Below are 17,774 nucleotides of genomic sequence, written 5' to 3'. Positions count from 1 at the left end.
AGAAAAAAGAAGGCATGGATGCACATTCCTATGGGTAACTTTAGTACAGAACTGAGCTCTCTGAGGGTCAATATTAAATGTATATAGATTGCATATGCTTGAAATATATTGAAGGTGCATTATATTTATTACTAGAAGTTATTGGCATGGTTATACTTTATATGGATGTTTAAAATCAATGAAGTTAGTTGTACAATGAGTACATATGAAGTAAATTGTAAAATTATTTCAGCGATTAAACTTTTAAATAATCTCAGTTTAATAACTTTTTGTGACTCATAGAGTCAAATATTATATATTTGATTTGTTACTTTCCACTTAATGAGAATTTTTCTAAGAAAAATTATGAGGTGGTTTGAGATGATACACTTAATGATATGGCTTCTAGGAAATCTTTGTATCCAAATGTGAAGAGTACAAGCATTGATGAGAATGTTGATAAAAAATATTTCCACAAAGCAGAAAATTAACTGAGTCTCTGGAAATACTCTAAAAGTTTATCCTGAAGGTTCATATTATGGGTGATACACCATAATTATCAGTGGTTCAAAAATTCAATATATTGATACAGTTGGTTTTAAAAATTAATTTAATTCAATTAACAAATATTTAACAAGAGTCTACTATGAATCAATCATTAGGTGCTTGGGCTCATGATCTGAACAAAACAGGTAAAGCTGCTGTTCTCACAGAGTTTACACTCTAGTTAGGCAAAATAATAAAAACGTGAGAAAATAAATATAAAATATGTGGAGTGGTGGTAAGGATTATGAAAAATAACTCTAGGTGAGGAGACAGAGTGCAGGGAAAAAGGTAACGTCTATTTTATTAAGGTGGTCTATAAAAGATGTATAAAAAGGTCTATAAAAGTTGGGTTACCCTATCTTAATCTCCACAATAGGGTAATATGTAAGGGGAGATGTGAATTAGTGGGGAAACATTCCAGTCTGAGGGAAGAGCAAGTACAAAGGAGGCGCTTAGGGTTGTCAAGGAATTGCAAGAAAACCAGTGTGAATAAAGTGGGGTACATGACTAGGGAGTAATAAAACATGATATAACTCAACTAAAATATGAATGAATGAGCAGCACTAACCATTTCTATAATTTGTAGATGGGTAAATGCACAACGTTATTGATATTCTCAGTGCACATTTTTAAACTAAAAAGTTGGTAGTCATACACATTGTATGAAAAAATTGAAAAATGCTTTGAATTTTTCCTACATTTGCTTGCACTGTAGCTAGCTAATCTTTTTTTGAAAAATGCAATGCAAACATATTGGTTCTACAAAATGACTCAGTCAAAACAGAAATATTAATTGAAATAAGATGTGATATTTATGTATCTCTTGATATGTAAATGTGCCAATTAAAAAATACATATCTTCATTTAGAATTAGATCATATATTCTCCAATTACAATTCTGAGAACAGTTCCTCAATTAAACAAATAAATTAACTGAAGCATAAATTTATTTTCTAACACCCCAATTAATTATTTTTTATTATTTTTATTGAAAACTAGCCACATGCCCTTTACCTCCGGCAAATTTCTCACCATCTCCTGGTGCACATGCTTGTATGTCCCCCTGTCTTACATGTATGTTTGTATTGATAGGTGGAAGAGTAAATGCACATGGAACAGGTGAATAAATCAAATGCCATTAATATGATTTCAACAAGTAGGACCCAATGCTTCTTAAACTTCCCTTGACTGATCCTTATGCAAGTATTATTATTTATGTATAGAAGGTTTTCTTGTTTCCAGATAACAGACTTTTAAAGAGGTAAGGGCTTAAAGAGGTAAACCTTACAATATGACTCACTGAATAAAGGAGCTCTTAGAAGAATGAAATTTTATCATGGATCCTTCAAATTTAAAATCCCAATCCTAGAGTTAATTTTGCTCTCTCAAGAAACTTCTTAAATGTACTCTTTTTTTCTCTTTATTTTTTTAATGTTACATTCAAAAAATATGAGGCCCCCATATGCCCCCAACCCCCTCAACCCACTCCTCTGCCCTTAACAACAACCTCCTCCATCATCATGAGACATTCATTGCATTTGGTGAATACATCTCTGAGCACCACTGCACCTCATGGTCAATGGTCCACACCATAGCACACACTCTCCCACAGTCCACCCAGTGGGCCATGGGAGGACATACAATGTCTGGTAACTGTCCCTGCAGCACCATCCAGGACAACTCCAACCCCCGAAAATGCCCCACATCACATCTCTTCCTCCCACTCCCTACCCCCAGCAGCCACCATGGCCGCTTTCTCCACACCAATGCCACATTTTCTTCGATTACTAATCACAATAGTTCATGAATAGAATATCTGTAAATCCACTCTAATCCATTCTCTATTTCTCCATCCTGTGAACCCTAAAATGGCTGTGTCCACTCCCATCTATATCAAGAGGGGACTACCTCCTAGTTCCTCAGGCTGTAGATCAGAGGGTTCAGCATGGGGATGATAATAGCATAGAACAAGGATGCCATTTTGTCTGTGTCCATGGAATGACTGCAGCTGGGGTGGAAGCACATGAAGATGACTGTCCCATAGAAGATGGAGACTGCAGTGAGGTGGGAAGTACAAGTGAATAAAGCCTTCTGGAATCCCTCAGCTGAGTGCAGCTTCAGGATAGTGATAAATATGAACAGGTAGGAAATCAAAATAACAAGAAGAGCAAAAAGGATATTGGATGTAGCCAAAAAAAGAAGAACCGGCTCACTAATATGTCTATCAGAGCAAGACAGAACCATTACTGCTGGAATATCACAGAAGAAGTGATGGATCACATTGGATCTACAGAAAGAGAGTTGGAATGTATCCCCAAAGTGGATGGAGGTATTCAAGAAACCACAGATATAGCAGCCTATGGCCAGAAAGGAAGACACATTTGTCATCATGATGGTGGTGTAATGTAGGGGGTACACACTGCTGCATAACGATCATAGGACATTGAAGTCAAGAGTAAATTTTCCACAGTGACAAATGCTACGTAAAAGAACATCTGAGCTGCACATGCATTGTAGGAGACGACCTTATCTCCTATGATGAACCCAGATATGACCTTTGGAGTAACAGCTGAGGAGTAACCAAAGTCTACCAGCGAGAGGTTACAAGGAAAAAGTACATGAGAGTGTGGAGCTGACAGTCAACAAGAATCAATACAATCATCCCCATATTCCCAAATACACTGGTGAGGTACATGTGTGTAAACAAGATAAAGTGGGGCGGGGTGGGGGGGGGGGTGTGTGTCTGCAGTTCTGGAGCATTGATTAGACCCACCAGGATGAACTCGGTCACCTCTGTACTGCTCTCCATAGAAATGAGGACATACCTTCAGTAAAGAAATAAAGGAATAGTTAGTAAACTGAAAAGAGATTGCACTGAAATTAAAAGTATAAATACTATGTAAATTGATTATTTTGTTATGGCAATAATTTGTTGTTCACAGTTACCTGATCTAAAGCATGGAAATGACAAAAATCATTGGTGGAAAATTATCAAGATAATTACAGATTTTTGAAACAGGAAGATTCTTGAAAATTACATGGCCAAATTTCTGCTTTTGTACATGAAATCAATTGGTGCATAAAGTGTTTATGAAAATTTATATGCTTTCAATAAATACATCTCTAAATCAGATCACCTGAGTCTATTAAAAGCCTACATTATTTGGTGCCTACATTCTAAACACTATTCTAAGCAAAATATAATGTTTAGTATGTTTATATGCTTATGTGTTTAATATGTTTGTATGTTCAATCCTTTTGGGAAGTATAAAAGGTTGAGCATTTTCTGCAAGTTTACATGATTATCAGCTAATAGTGTCAAGCATTGAACACAGGCAGATTGGTTACCAAGTTCCACATTCTTACTGAAGTTTTACTGAATTTAGTTTAAGACAATTCACATTTATTTACTGAGTCTATTAGACCAGATTCAATTTTGGGTGTTGCACAGTTCAGTAAATATATATATTAGATGCAATGGAATGGCGGAAGCAGTTGATATCTGTACAACCAGCAAAGGCAATTCTGAAGAGAAGTTACGGCATTATTTTAAGAACTTGGGCCTTGGGAAGAGGTGCATATAGGTTCAAATAGCAGCCCCACCATTTATTCTTTGAGACACATTGGTCCTAATGTAATTTCTTTGATTCTCTCTTTTTCATTTGTGAAATGAAGATAGTAATGGATCCTACCAAAAGGGATTATGTTGAGAGTTAAATGAGATAATGCATAAGAAAACAGTACAGTGTAGGTTTTAAGTACAAGCCTGATTATTGCTAGCAATAATAGTATTATTTGACGAAATAATGGTGTATGTATTGGTTTGGACAAATTGGATGGTGATATATATTCAGGATTTCAAAGGTGTGGATTAACATGAAATCTGATAACCTCATTTCTAGGTTTGCCTTTCCTCATTCCCCATGTCCTCTGCAGTCTTTCCTTTGCCTTGCATTGTTTCTCATCATGTGTCAGATGTTCTGTGGGAGAACCTAGGCACCTTCAGCCTCTCTTTTGCTTAGTTTTTCCTTCAGATACATATCTGAAGTTGTTTCCTTGTGAAAAACTCCTTCTTATCCCCATTACCCTCATTCCTTAGCTGAATCACAGAGATCGAGGATTGGATTCATGGATTTGGGGTTTGTATCTGGCCTGTCGATCTCTTTGTTTTGATTTTATTTTTTATATTTAATTTAGAGACTTTGCAAGAAGTCCACACTCTGGTAACTAGTAGTTCTACCATCTCCCTCCTAGCCCATTTGCTACTTAACTGCATATCCTAGACCCATAATGCATTTGTATTAGCCAATTTTGAATACACATAATACCATAAACTATAACTTAATTGCCTTAGTATGTTCTATGACTACTAATAAAAGAATTATAGATATTGCTATATTTCAGTTAATCTTCATAACACTGTTGTAAATTAGCAATATTATTGATAAGAAAATTGAAATTTGAGAAGTTATATTGTTTCCTAAAATTGCATGAATAATACAAAAAAAATTCAAGATTCAAACTCAGGTTTGACCGATTTCATAATCCATGCCCTTAACCACCTTGTTGACTTTTATGATGATCAATTAACGTTAAAGGTGAGTTTATGGGATAAAAAAATATCAAAGTTGGGCATGGATATAAGTAATTTCATGAGGACTCTTCTTGAGTCTAAGGAATTACCTTTTCAATCTGTTCTGGTTAGCTTCCCCTTCAATGACAGGCCAATGGAAAAAAAAGATGAAATTATCACCTACACAGGCAGCATACCTTCTATAATATACTTTTGCCCATCCACTTTAGGAAAGTACCATAGTGTTTAAAAGAACCAACATCCTACTGAGGGAAGTATTTTATTATTGAGATTCTAGCTTATTAGCACTGTTTCAATAAAATGTTGATGATATCTTAGTTTGAGCTTAAATAACTCATAATAAATGTAGCCTTCCTTACTGTTTTTAATATATTATAATTCACACCAAAATGAGTATGTGCAATACAGAAGCTTACCTTACTCCTGGAGAAAATTTCTAGCAATCCTGAATTTTGAGTCTTAGATCCAAAGCTCTGCAAAGGAAGAGTGAAAAAAATCCTATGAATATTCTCCCTAATGGGTAATTGCTAGAAAAGTAGACTTGTAATTGTCACTTAACCTATGCCAAGCTCAGCATCTATATTTGTCATATAGATATAATATTATTACCACTCTTTCATACTTCATACAATTGTGAATGTGAATAGCAAAGGAGGGAAGCTCTATAAAACAACTCAGAGCATATCTTCATTTTGGAGCAAGATCTGGATGTACTAAAATGTTAAGCATTCAAAATGAATAAATAATGATCAAAGTCACTGTGCCCACAGTCTGGTTCTTCTAAAATAATGCCACAAAGAGTGTTTTTCAGATTCATACCCTAATGATATGGGATCTAGTAGAAAGCTGTGGAGACACATAACTCTTGGGGGACACATCCTGTGAGGATTTCTATTGCTCCTCATCCCATGTTCCTAAGTAAGAAACAATTAAACTGCCTTTGGGATATATTTGGATATGCATACAAAAATGCACCCATGTTCGTGCATTACTTATTTTCATTTCTTATTCATTATTTATATTCTAATTAAAGCATAGCATGCATATATTAATATAGCATATTGAGCATGTAGTACTAAGAATTTGGTAAAGTGTATATGGTACTATAACCACTGCCAAACTAATTTAGAGATCATTTCCATCATTTTTCAAAAAAATTCACCTTTGCTCCTTCAAGGTCAGCTCCTTCTCTATTTTACCCCCTCCCCCCTCTGGCAACCACTAAACATTTTTCGGGCCACCTAGCATTACCTTTGGATTAAAATCATCCAATCTTTTATTAAAAAATTCCTAGAGTATGTTCCCTTAGTGTTAACTTCTTTCACTTAGAATGCAACTGCAATCTACTCATCTTCTATATTATTACTGGAATCCTCTTTACTATAGAACTGTATTCCATTATGTATTATATATAGCACAGATTGTTTATTGATTCCCCAGTTGAGGGGCATTCGTGTTAATTACAGTATTTAACATTAACAAATAAATCCACTCTAAACATTTGCCTTAAATTTTTTTGCATGAAACATAAGTTTTCATTTCATTGGATTAAATCCCTAGTGATTGGATAGGTTGTTTACCTGATAAGGGTATGTTTAATTGAAGAAGAAACAAACTGTTTCTGAAGTGGCTCTACCATTATGCATCCTCACCAGAAACGTATTCTAATTACTTCACTTCCTAGTGAATAGTTGGTTTCTAATTTTTATATCTAATTTTATTTTTACTTCATTTTGATATATACACTTCTTCAAAGCAAGCTCAAGATGTCTTCTTATTAAAATATTTCTTTGAAAAATCATTCATTTTCTTACCATACCAGATATGCCTTGGTAATGACTTTTCCAACAAAGAAGATTGAACTTTTCTTTACAGAGTCACCTCTGAGTGCATACTCCAAAACAGAATTATATTCTTCAAGGAGGCAAGTATAGAGTTTACAAATTTGTTCTGAGCAGTCTGATTGCTTAGCCATAAAATCAGTGAAGTGATGTAACCCTTTTGTTTATTTTTTATTTTTTTCAAGTTACCTTCAAAGAAGCTTTAGGTTACAGGAAAGTCATAAAGAAAATAAAGGAGATTCTTATATAACCAATGCCCTCCACATTTTATACTCTCCCTATTAATAACATTTTACATTTGTTGCAATTGTTGTACAAATATTGAGGCATTGCTCCTAACCACAGTAAATGCTTTACATTATGGTTTACATTTTGCACTGTACATTTTTATAGGTTTTCTTCCCCCACTCTAATCCATGATTTATTCCTCCATCTTCAGGACCCTGGGATGGTGATGCCCAGTCCACCTCTAAATTGAGAAGGGTCTAAGATCCCACATAGCTGATAGATGAGATTCTTCTGCTTGCAATTGTAAACTCTCTCAGTTCCATGGTGTGGTGGTTGACCATCCTCACCTTCTTGTTAGCTGATCTAGGTAAATCCAATGAACTGGAGAGTAAATGTTGCAACTCTGCAGAGCCTCAGTGCCCAGCTGGCACATGGGCAGTCCAGAGATTCAAGTCTCCTGGGCATACACCAACCTCAGTGCCAACCACAGGTAAAAGTGACAGGAGAGGCATGTGTAGAGAAATCACATCTGAGTCCAACTTCATCACACTTAGGAACACAAATTCCAAAGTAGGGCTCACTGACAAGGCACTGAACTCCAGAGCCATCTGCCATGACCATAGGACCTGGGTGTTTCCATTGCCCTCAGGAACACCACTCCCTAGGCCTGTATCTAGTTTGGCTCTCTCTCAGATCCAGCTGAGAGGCACATAAGCATGACCCCTCTGATGACCTCCCGAATCATTTTGAAGACTCTAGCCATATAAACTCATTTGTCTTTACCATTTCCCCCCTTTTATTCAAGGTCTTTTTCCAGTTGCATCGCCATCTGGTGCTTGGTGGTAACCCCTCAGAGCCAGGGAGGCTCATCCCTGAGAGTCATGTCCCATGCTGCTAATAATGCATTTGTATGCTGAGTTTGGCTTACAGAGTGGCCACATTTGAGTAACATGGAGGCTCTCAGGAGGTAATGCTTAGGCACCCTGTAGTTCCAGGCAAAGCTGAAGTTTCAAGCACACAGGCTCATAAGCATAGTCATCAGTATCAAAGACTCATGGTTTTTTTTTTAGCTTTAGTCAATTTTATTTATTTTTTGTCTCTACGCCACTTTTTTTTGGTCTTTATTTATTTTTTTAATATTACATCCAAAAAATATGAGGTCCCCATATACCCCCCAACCCCCTCACCCCACTCTTCCCCCCATAACAACATTCTCCTCCATCATCATGAGACATTCATTGCATTTGGTGAATACATACCCTCTGAGCACCACTGCACCTCATGGTCAATGGTCCACATCATAGCCCACACTCTCCCACATTCCACCCAGTGGACCATGGGAGGACATATAATGTCTGGTAACTGTCCCTGCAGCACCATCCAGGACAACTCCAAGTCCTGAAAACACCCCCACATCTCATCTTTTCCTCACATTCCCTACCCCCAGCAGCCACCATGGCCATTTTCTCCACACCAATGCCACATTTTCTTCGATTACTAATCACAATAGTTCATGAATAGAATATCAGTAAGTCCACTCTATCCATATTCTATTCCTCCATCCTGTGGACCTTAGAATGGTTGTGTCCACTCCACATCTATATCAAGAGGGGCCTTAGATTCCACATGGATGCTGGATGCAATCCTTGCTTTCAGTTGTAGGCACACTTGGCTCCCTGGTGTGGTGCTTGACCTTCTTTAACTCCATGTTAGCTGAGTAGGGTAAGTCCAATAAACTATAGTGTAGGAGCTGAAGTCTGTTGAAGCTCAGGACCTGGCTATCACATGGTCAGCCCAGAGATTCAGGTCCCTTGGGTATATATCAAACCCCAGCACCAACTACAGTTCTGATAAAAGTAACAGGAGAGGCTTGTGGACAAAGATCACATCTGAGTCCAGCTCCATCACACAGAAACACAAACTCCAAAGTAGGGCCAATTGACATGGTACTGAACTCCATATGCCATGACCATAGAGCCTGTGGGTCTCTGTAACCCTCAGAAGAACCAACACCTGGGGCTGTATCTACTTTATCTGTCTCTGGGACTCTGCTGAGGAGTGCATAAGGGCAACCTTCTGATAACCTCCCGGCTCTTTTTGGAGACTCATAGCCATATAAACTCATTTGTCCTTTCCATTTCCCCCTTTGATTCAGGTCAAAAAACATTTTTAACTCCTGGTATTATATGTAGATTGAGATATTCTGCTGGTCCAAGTTGACCCTTTTATTCAAGGTCATTTTCTAGTTACATCATCAGCTGATTACTTGGTAATAATCCCTCAGCACCAGGGAGGCTCATCCCCAGGAGTCATGTCCCATGCTGGGGGGAAGGCAATGCATTTACATTTGGCTTCGAGACTGGCCACATTTGAGCAACACAGAGGTTCTCAGGAGGTAACTCTTAGGCACCCTGCAGCTATAGGCCTTGTTCTTATTTCAGGCACACAGGCTCACAAGCATAGTCATTAGTATCAAGGGTTCATTGTTGGACCTTCCTTCTTTTTTGGTCTTTGCCATTGCACTTGGGGAATTGTTGCTGTTCCTTTAGGGACTGTGATAGAGCTCCCCTGGCTAGGAACTCAGCACTCCCTCAGTTGTTGTTTATAATTGCAACCACTATGAAAATATCAAATTTTTTTGTACCCTGGATATATTCCCTGTAGAACTCCCTGCCAACCATATGTCCCCTGTCAATAACATCCCACACCAATATTCCTCCTCTGCCATTTTTGAACCTCTCTGTGATCCAAAACCTCCTGAAAAGTGAAGCCCAATATATTGCCAGGTTCCATTAATAGTAAAATGGAATATAGTAATGAGTTTAAAGGTTAGATATAGAATACATATTAATTTAGAAAAATTACGGTAAAAATAAATTGGGGTATCAAAAAATTAAAAAATGCAAAAGCTTTGTTTGCCCTCCATCACTGCAATAAGTGTTGCCCTGTATGCAAATTGGCAAGGCAACCACTTCTGTCTTTTCCTTAGTGTCTGCATCTAGAAAGAAGAAAAAGAAAAAGATCAAAGACTCATCATTGAACCATCCTTCTTCACTGGTCTTTGCCCTTGCACTTGGGGGATTGCTGCTGTTCCACTGGGGAATGTGACAGAGCTCCCCAGGATGGGAACTCAACACTCCCTCAGTTGTCGTGAGAAACTTTACTCAACATGTCAATACCAACGAACATCTGAATGTATCTATATACCCTATATGCATGCCCTGGTGAACTCCCTCCAACCCATGCCATCCCCCTTCAATGACACCCCACACCAGTGCTCCTCCCCTACCATAGCTGAGCCCCTTTGTGATCCAAAACTTCTTAAAAAATGAAGCTAATATATTGCCAAATTCAATTAATAGGAAAATGAAATAGTAATGATAGTTTTAAAGATTAGAAATAAAACACAAAATAATTTAGAAAAACTAAAGTAAAAATAAATTGAGGTATTAAAAAAATGAAAAAATCATAAAAATGTATTCCTTTCCCTTTTTTAAAATGTTTTGCATTTCATCACTATAATAGGTATTGTCCTGTATGTATAGTGACAAGGCAATCTCTTCCATTTCTTCCTCATTGTTTTACATCTTTTTTTATTATGTCTTCAGAAAGGTTTTAGATGCCAGTAAAGTCACATATAAAATATAGGAGACTCCCATATACTCAATACCCTTCCCCTTTTCCCCCTTTCCCAGCAATGATGTTTTTACATGTGGATATTACATTTGCTATAACTGATGTACAAATGTTGAAACATAGCTACTAACCATGCTTCCATTATGGTTTACAATTTAGGCTGTACACTTTTATAAATTTTTGGTTAAATCATGGTTTACATGATGGTTTACATTTTAGACTATGCACTACTATCAATTTTTGGTGAAATTTAACATGGCCTGTATCCATCATTGCAAAATCATGCAGAACACTTCCATTGCCCCCCTGTTACCCTCTCTTCCATCTATTCTATTCCTCTCTCCCCCTCCCCTCAGGGCCAACAGTGATACCTAAACTTCACTGCTTGAAGGACAAGATTCATAGATACTTGTAACAGTGCTGAGAGCTTGACACACTAGACTGTCCTCCCCCATTGGGAACCACCCATTCAAGAGACACCATTCCCTCTGTTTGAGAACATCAGGCCTCCCCAGAGTGGGGGTACAACACCTTCCCACTCATTGTATGGGTCTCCACCCACTTATATAACACACTATGACAAGATGAGCATTCACACACTCCCCAGAAGCCTGCCCCAGGTGCACGCTGTGCCAGAGATCCCCCATCAATCACCTTAAACCAGTAATCTTTCTTATTACATTTTCTAAAGAGTTTTCTCAACATTAGAGTTTCAACCACATACCTGACAATCTCCCATTTTCACCTGCTCCCCTTCAACTCTCCCCCCAATTCCATGGGCCATCTGACCCATTCTCCCATCCCTAGCCCCCCTCAAGCCTGCAAAGCCCAATCCAATAGTATACCTATACCCACATCTTTTCCCTTCACTGCACAACTACTTTGCTCCACTTTATCATAGATTTCACCCATGTGGGCATTGACTCAAAACCTTTCTCTCCCCTCCCCCTATTTCCTGTAAGATTATCTTCCAGTCTCTAGCTCTCTGACACAGCTTGATTTGCTTAATTCATATCAGAGAGGTCATGTAGTATTTGTTCTTCAGTGTCTGGCTTGCTTCACTCAACATAAGGTCCTCAAGATTCATCCATGTCATCCCGTGTGTTAGTACTGTATTCCTTCTTATAGCTGACTAGTATTCCATTGTACGTGTATACCATATTTTGTTTATGCATTCATCCGTTGATGGGCAGTTGGGTTGATTCCCACTTTTGGCAATAGTGAACAATTCCACTATGAACACTGGTGTGAATATATCAGTTTGTGTCCTTGTTTTCAGTTCTTCTGGGTACATAACCAACAGTGGAATTCCTTGATCATATGGCATATCTATAGCTAGTTTTTGGAGGAACTGCCAATCTTCCTCCACAATGACTGGATCCTTTTGCCTTCCCACCAGCAGTGGATGAGCGTTCCCATTGCTCCACATCCTCTCCAACCCTTGTAGTCCTCTGTTTTTATAATAGCTGCCAGTCTAACGGGTGTAAGAAGGTATCTCATTGTACTTTTGATTTGCATTTCCCTAATAGCTAGTGATGTTGAGCATCTTTTCATGTGTTTTTTTACCCATTTGTATTTCTTCCTTGGAGAAGCATCTGTTCAAATCTCTTACCCATTTTTTAAATGGGTTGTTTTTCTTTCTATTTTTGAGAAATAGGATTTCTTTATATATGCTGGATATTAGTCTCCTTTCAGATATATTGTCACCAAATATTTTCTCCCCCTGGGTAGGTTGTCTTTTCACTTTCTTGATAAACTTTTTTGAAGTGCAAAAGGCTTTAATTTTGAAGAGGTCCCATTTATTTATTTTTTCTTTCATAGCTTGTGCTTTGGGTGTGAAGTTCATGAAGCCATTTCCTATTACAAGATCTTGTAGGTGCTTTCCTACACTGTCTTCCAAGGTCTTTATGGTCTTGGCTCTTATATTTAGCTCTTTGATCCATCTTGAGTTGATTTGTATTTATGGTGTGAGATGGTACTCCTCTCTCATTATTTTGTTTATGGATATCCAGTTCTCCAAGCACCATTGTTGTTGAAGGGACCATTCTCTCCCATTTGAGTGGGCTTGGTGGCCTTATTGAGTATTAGATGACTGTATATGTAAGGATCTATACCCAAACTCTCAGTTTGGTTCCATTGGTCAGTATGTCTATCTTGTGCCAGTATCATGCCATTTAATCACTAAAGCTTTGTAGTATGTTTTAAGGTCAGGTAGTGTGATTCCTCCAACTTCATTTTTCTTTTTCAACATGTCTTTGGTTATTCAGGGCTGCTTTCCCTTCCAAATAAATTTCAAATTTATTTGAAATAGTTAGTTTTTCCTGTTTGTTAAAAATGTTGTGTTGATTTTTATTGGGATGGCAGTAAATCTGTAGATCAGTTTGGGTAGGATATACATCTTAATGATATTTAGTCTTCCTATCCAAAAACAAGGAATATTCTTCCATTTATTTAAGTCTTCTTTGATTTCCTTTAACAGTTTTGTGCAGTTTTCTGTGTATAAGACTTTTACGCCTTTAGTAAAATTTATCCCTCAGTATTTGATTTTTTAAATTTACTATTGTAAATGATATTTTTTTTCTTGATTTCCTCCTCATATTGTTCATTACTGGTGTACAGAAATGTATTGATATTTGCGCTTTGATCTTATAACCTGCAACATTACTGAACTCATTTATAAGTTCTAGAAGCTTTGTTGTAGATTTCTCAGGCCTTTACATATATAGGATCATGTCTTCTTCAAACAGTGAAGTTTTTACTACTTCCTTTCCAATTTGGGTGCCTTTTATATCTGTTCCTTGCCTCACTGCTCGAGCAAGTACTTCAAACACAATGTTAAAGAGGAGGGATGGTAGCGTGAATCCTTGCCTTATTCCTGATCTTAGAGGGAATGATTTTAGGATTTCACCATTTTAAATGATGTTAGCTTTGGGTTTTTCATATATACCCTTTATCATGTTCAGAAAGTTTCCTTCTATTCCTTTTTAGTAGTGTTTTTATCAGGAAAGGGTGTTGTATTTGTTGAATGCTTTTTTTTGGCATCTATAGATATGATCATGTTAATTTTTTCTTTTGATCTGTTTATCTGGTGTATTCCATTGATTGCTTTTCTTATGTTTAACCATCCTTGCATATCGAGGATAAAACCCACTTGGTCATGGTGTGTTGTTTAATATGATTAGTAAGTCTTTGTTGAGGATTTTAGCATCTAGGTTCATTAGAGAGATCGGTCTGTAATTTTCCTTTCTCGTGGTATCTTTGTTTGGCTTTGGTATTAGGGTAAAGTTGGCATCATAGCATGAGCTTGGGAATGTTATTTCCATTTCATTTTTTTGGGAAGAGTTTAAGCAAGATTGGTGTTAGTTCTTTCTGGAATGTTTGGTAGAATTCACCTGTGAAGCCGTGTGGCCTGGGGCTCTTCTTAGTTTGGAGGTTTTTAATGACTGATTCTATCTCTTTACTTGTGATTGGTTTGTTGAGATCGTCAACTTCTTTTGTCAATGTAGACTGCTTATGTGTTTCTAGGAATTTGTCCATTTCCTCTAAATTGTCCTTCTTGTTGGTATATAGTGTTTTTGAATTCAGACGTTTTAATCGATTCTGCGGGGTCAGTGTGTATTTGCATCTTCTCTCTTTTTTTCTTTGTTAGTCTAGCTAAGGATTTGTCAATTTTTTTTTATCTTCTCAAAGAACCAGCTCTTTGTTTTGTTTATTTTTTCTAGTGTTTTCTTATTTTCAATTTCATTTAGTTCTCCTCTGATCTTTGTTATTTCTTATTTTCTTCTTCCTTTGGGATTAGTTTGTTGTTTTTTTTACTAATTCCTCCAAGTGTGCAGTTAGGTCTTCGATTTTACCTCTTTCTTTTGTTTTGATACATGAATTTCCTTCTTTCTCAGTACAGCTTTTGTTGCCTCCCATAAGTTTTGATATGTTGTGTTGACATTTTCACTCATTTCAAACTAGTTAGTGATTTCTTTTGGGCTTTCTTCTTTGACCCACCACTTGTCTAAGAATGTGTTTCTTAACTTGCATATCTTTGTACATAATCTGGTTCTCAGGCCTTGCAGATTTACAGCATTCCATTGTGGTCAGAGAAAATATTTTGTATGATTTCAATCTTTCCGAATTCATGGAGACTTTCTCCGTGACATAGCATGTGGTTAGCACTTCCTGCATTACCCCTCCCTTAGGTGATTTGCACAGGACTAGTTAATTGCCTGATTCCATCTTCTCTCAGACCAATTTTCCCTATCCCAGAAAAGTTAGGTAAATCAGCCTCCCTCAGCAGCTTCACCTCTCCCCTCTTCCTGGTTTCTTCTCAAACCAGTTGTCTGCTCCTCAAAGCTCAAAAAAGTGGGTCCAGACAATTGAACCCACACTTGGGGGACCCCTCCTTCACCCTTCACTAGAACCCTCCCACTCTCAGAGTTTCTCTCCCCCAACTGGGTGACCAGCAATGGTCAGGGAATGCCGCAGCTTTCTGCCCTCAGGGAGGGGCTTAGCCATCCCACAGTTCCACCTTCAAGTGCCAGAAAATCATGGTTTTACCTTGAGCAATCACTTTTTTTGGTCATGCTCCCTCCAGATTGATGCCCTGAAGCCTCGTGCCCTGTGGCTTCCCAAAACAGCCCACTCCAGCAGGATTTTGTCCCCACTGAGCCATTTTTTAGGAGAGATGATGTGGGTGTACTTAAACTGAGACCATCTTGCCTCTTCTCCTTATGTAACCTTTTAAAACTTCAGTTTCTCATGTGTAAATCAATAAAATTTATTAAATTAGAAGATTATATGAGATAACATTCATGCAATGAAGAATACAATATGAATATATTAGGTACTCCATAAAATGAAATATTAATATTTTTATTATTTATAAAAATTTATATAAAATGGACATAAATTTAGTTCTTTTTTTTTGCAACTGCAAGGTAGAAGAGATCTGGCCAGTTCATTGGCATCAGACTTCACTGTCCTCACCCCTTCTTCTAACTTCCAAAGGACCTTCCAAAAAATTGTTTGACCCTAGAAAAAGTTAGTTGTCCTCAAACACTCCATCTGCTTTTTCACATATATATGTCCCATTGTAGCTAGTAAATGACATGTACTAGTTCTAGACAATGAACTGTAGGAGAATTGTCATAGGACTGGATAGCTTGAAGCTTACAAACAGTCCTTTAGGTTTCTCTTTTACAGCCAAAGTAGCTGAGTAGGTTGCAAGTTTCAGAAGGTGTCTTTGAGTAGCTACATGGAGGCAATCTTCCTCTTCCACAGACATCCTGTTATGGACATTTAGTGACATAAATAAGAAATGAATCTGTAGTTGGTTTAGTAATGAACCGTAAAGATATCACCTACTAATACTTGGAACTCTTAAATGTTACATTTTATTGCAAAGATTTTATAGATGTGATTAAGTTGAGGATATTGAAGTGGACTAATTATCTTGGATTATTTGTGTGAGTTCAATGTGCTTTAATACATGTCTTAAATGTAAAGACAGAATACAACTATGGATTAAAGAAGACATATTATTCTAGTAATGGAAGAGCTGTAACATTGGTATAAAGACAATAGTCACCAGAGGTTCTGAGGGGAGGGAGAGGAAAGAATAGGTATAACTTAGGGCATTTTGGGGACACTGGCATTGTTCTGAATGATATTGCAATGACAGATACAAGCCATTATACATTTTGTCAAAACTTATAAAATTGTGCAGTACAAAGTATAAACCATAGCGTGAACTATAGAACATGCTTAGCAGCAATGCTTCAATATGTGTTCATTAGTGGTGACAATGTACCACATTAATGAAAGATGTTGTTAATGGGGAAAGTGTGGGAGTGGTAGGTGTGGGGTATATGGGGATCACCTATATTTTTATGTAACACTAATGTAATCTAAAGCTTCTTTATAAATATAGAAAGAAAAAAAAGAATCAATTGAACACAAAGCAGTTCGGTTATATAAACCAGTTTCTTAAGAACACAAAATGCTTGGGAATCCCTCCAATAAAAGTATTTAAGAGCCAATTAACCTATGAAAGGACTAGAAAGTTATTTATTTTTCATATAATTAGATTGCTAAGAAAATCTGAACTCTGTAGTTGTGTATGCTTAATTCCAGGCTAGGGTGCCTGTAGCTAATTCAGAAAGCATAAAATGATTTTTCTAGTCAAATTAAAGGAGAATCAGTTTAAAGAGTCACCAAACAAACAAGCAACTACAATCCAGAGTAAACAAAAACAACAAACATTGAAAAGAGGGAAAACCTGATTTCCTAAGTTATCACATTAGAATATACAGAATGCCCAGGTTTCAACTAAAATTTAGAATCATGCAAACAAGAAAGTATGAGCTATTCACTAAAAGATAAAAGATTTTACATCTACTCTCTTAAAATATGCTCATTGAAACCTTGGCAAAATCACTAAAAGCAATCATGAGTATAATGCATCATCAAGTAGAGATTACCAGTAAAGATAAGGAAATTATAAAAAGGAGTTAAAAAGAAATTCTAGACCCAATGTGTACAAAAGCTGAAGTGAAAATATCATTAGAGGGCTTTAAGATTTAAGATTTAACACAGATTTAAGCAGACAGAAGAAACAATTATCAATCTTGAAGACAGGTCAATTGAAACAATACACTCTTATAAGCAGAAAGATAAAAGATAAAAAAGATGAAAGGGTGAAGAAAAGTGAAAAGGGCTTAAGAGACCTATGTGGCACTGTCAAGTGTACCAACATATACATAATGGCAGTTCCAGCAGAAGACTACAGAGAAAAGGGAGCAGAAACATTACTTGAAGAAATAATGGCTGATAAATTCCCAGTTTTGAAATAATACTTGAATGTACATATCCAAGAAGTTCAATGAATATCTAATAAGGCAAACACAAAGAGATCTACACTAACACATCATAATCAAGATGGCAAAAAGACAAAGAAAAAA

At 37.0% G+C, this 17,774-nt stretch overlaps 1 pseudogene; it reads right to left on the bottom strand.

The window, feature by feature from the left end:
• Nucleotides 1-2,436: 2,436 nt before the first annotated feature.
• Nucleotides 2,437-16,099, bottom strand: LOC101443868 (olfactory receptor 5B2-like; annotated as a pseudogene).
• Between the last annotated feature and the right edge of the window lie 1,675 nt (nucleotides 16,100-17,774).

Source organism: Dasypus novemcinctus, chromosome 10 (genome assembly GCF_030445035.2).
Source record: "Dasypus novemcinctus isolate mDasNov1 chromosome 10, mDasNov1.1.hap2, whole genome shotgun sequence".
NCBI lineage: Eukaryota > Metazoa > Chordata > Mammalia > Cingulata > Dasypodidae > Dasypus > Dasypus novemcinctus.
This window is presented reverse-complemented; position numbering and strand designations above follow the sequence as displayed.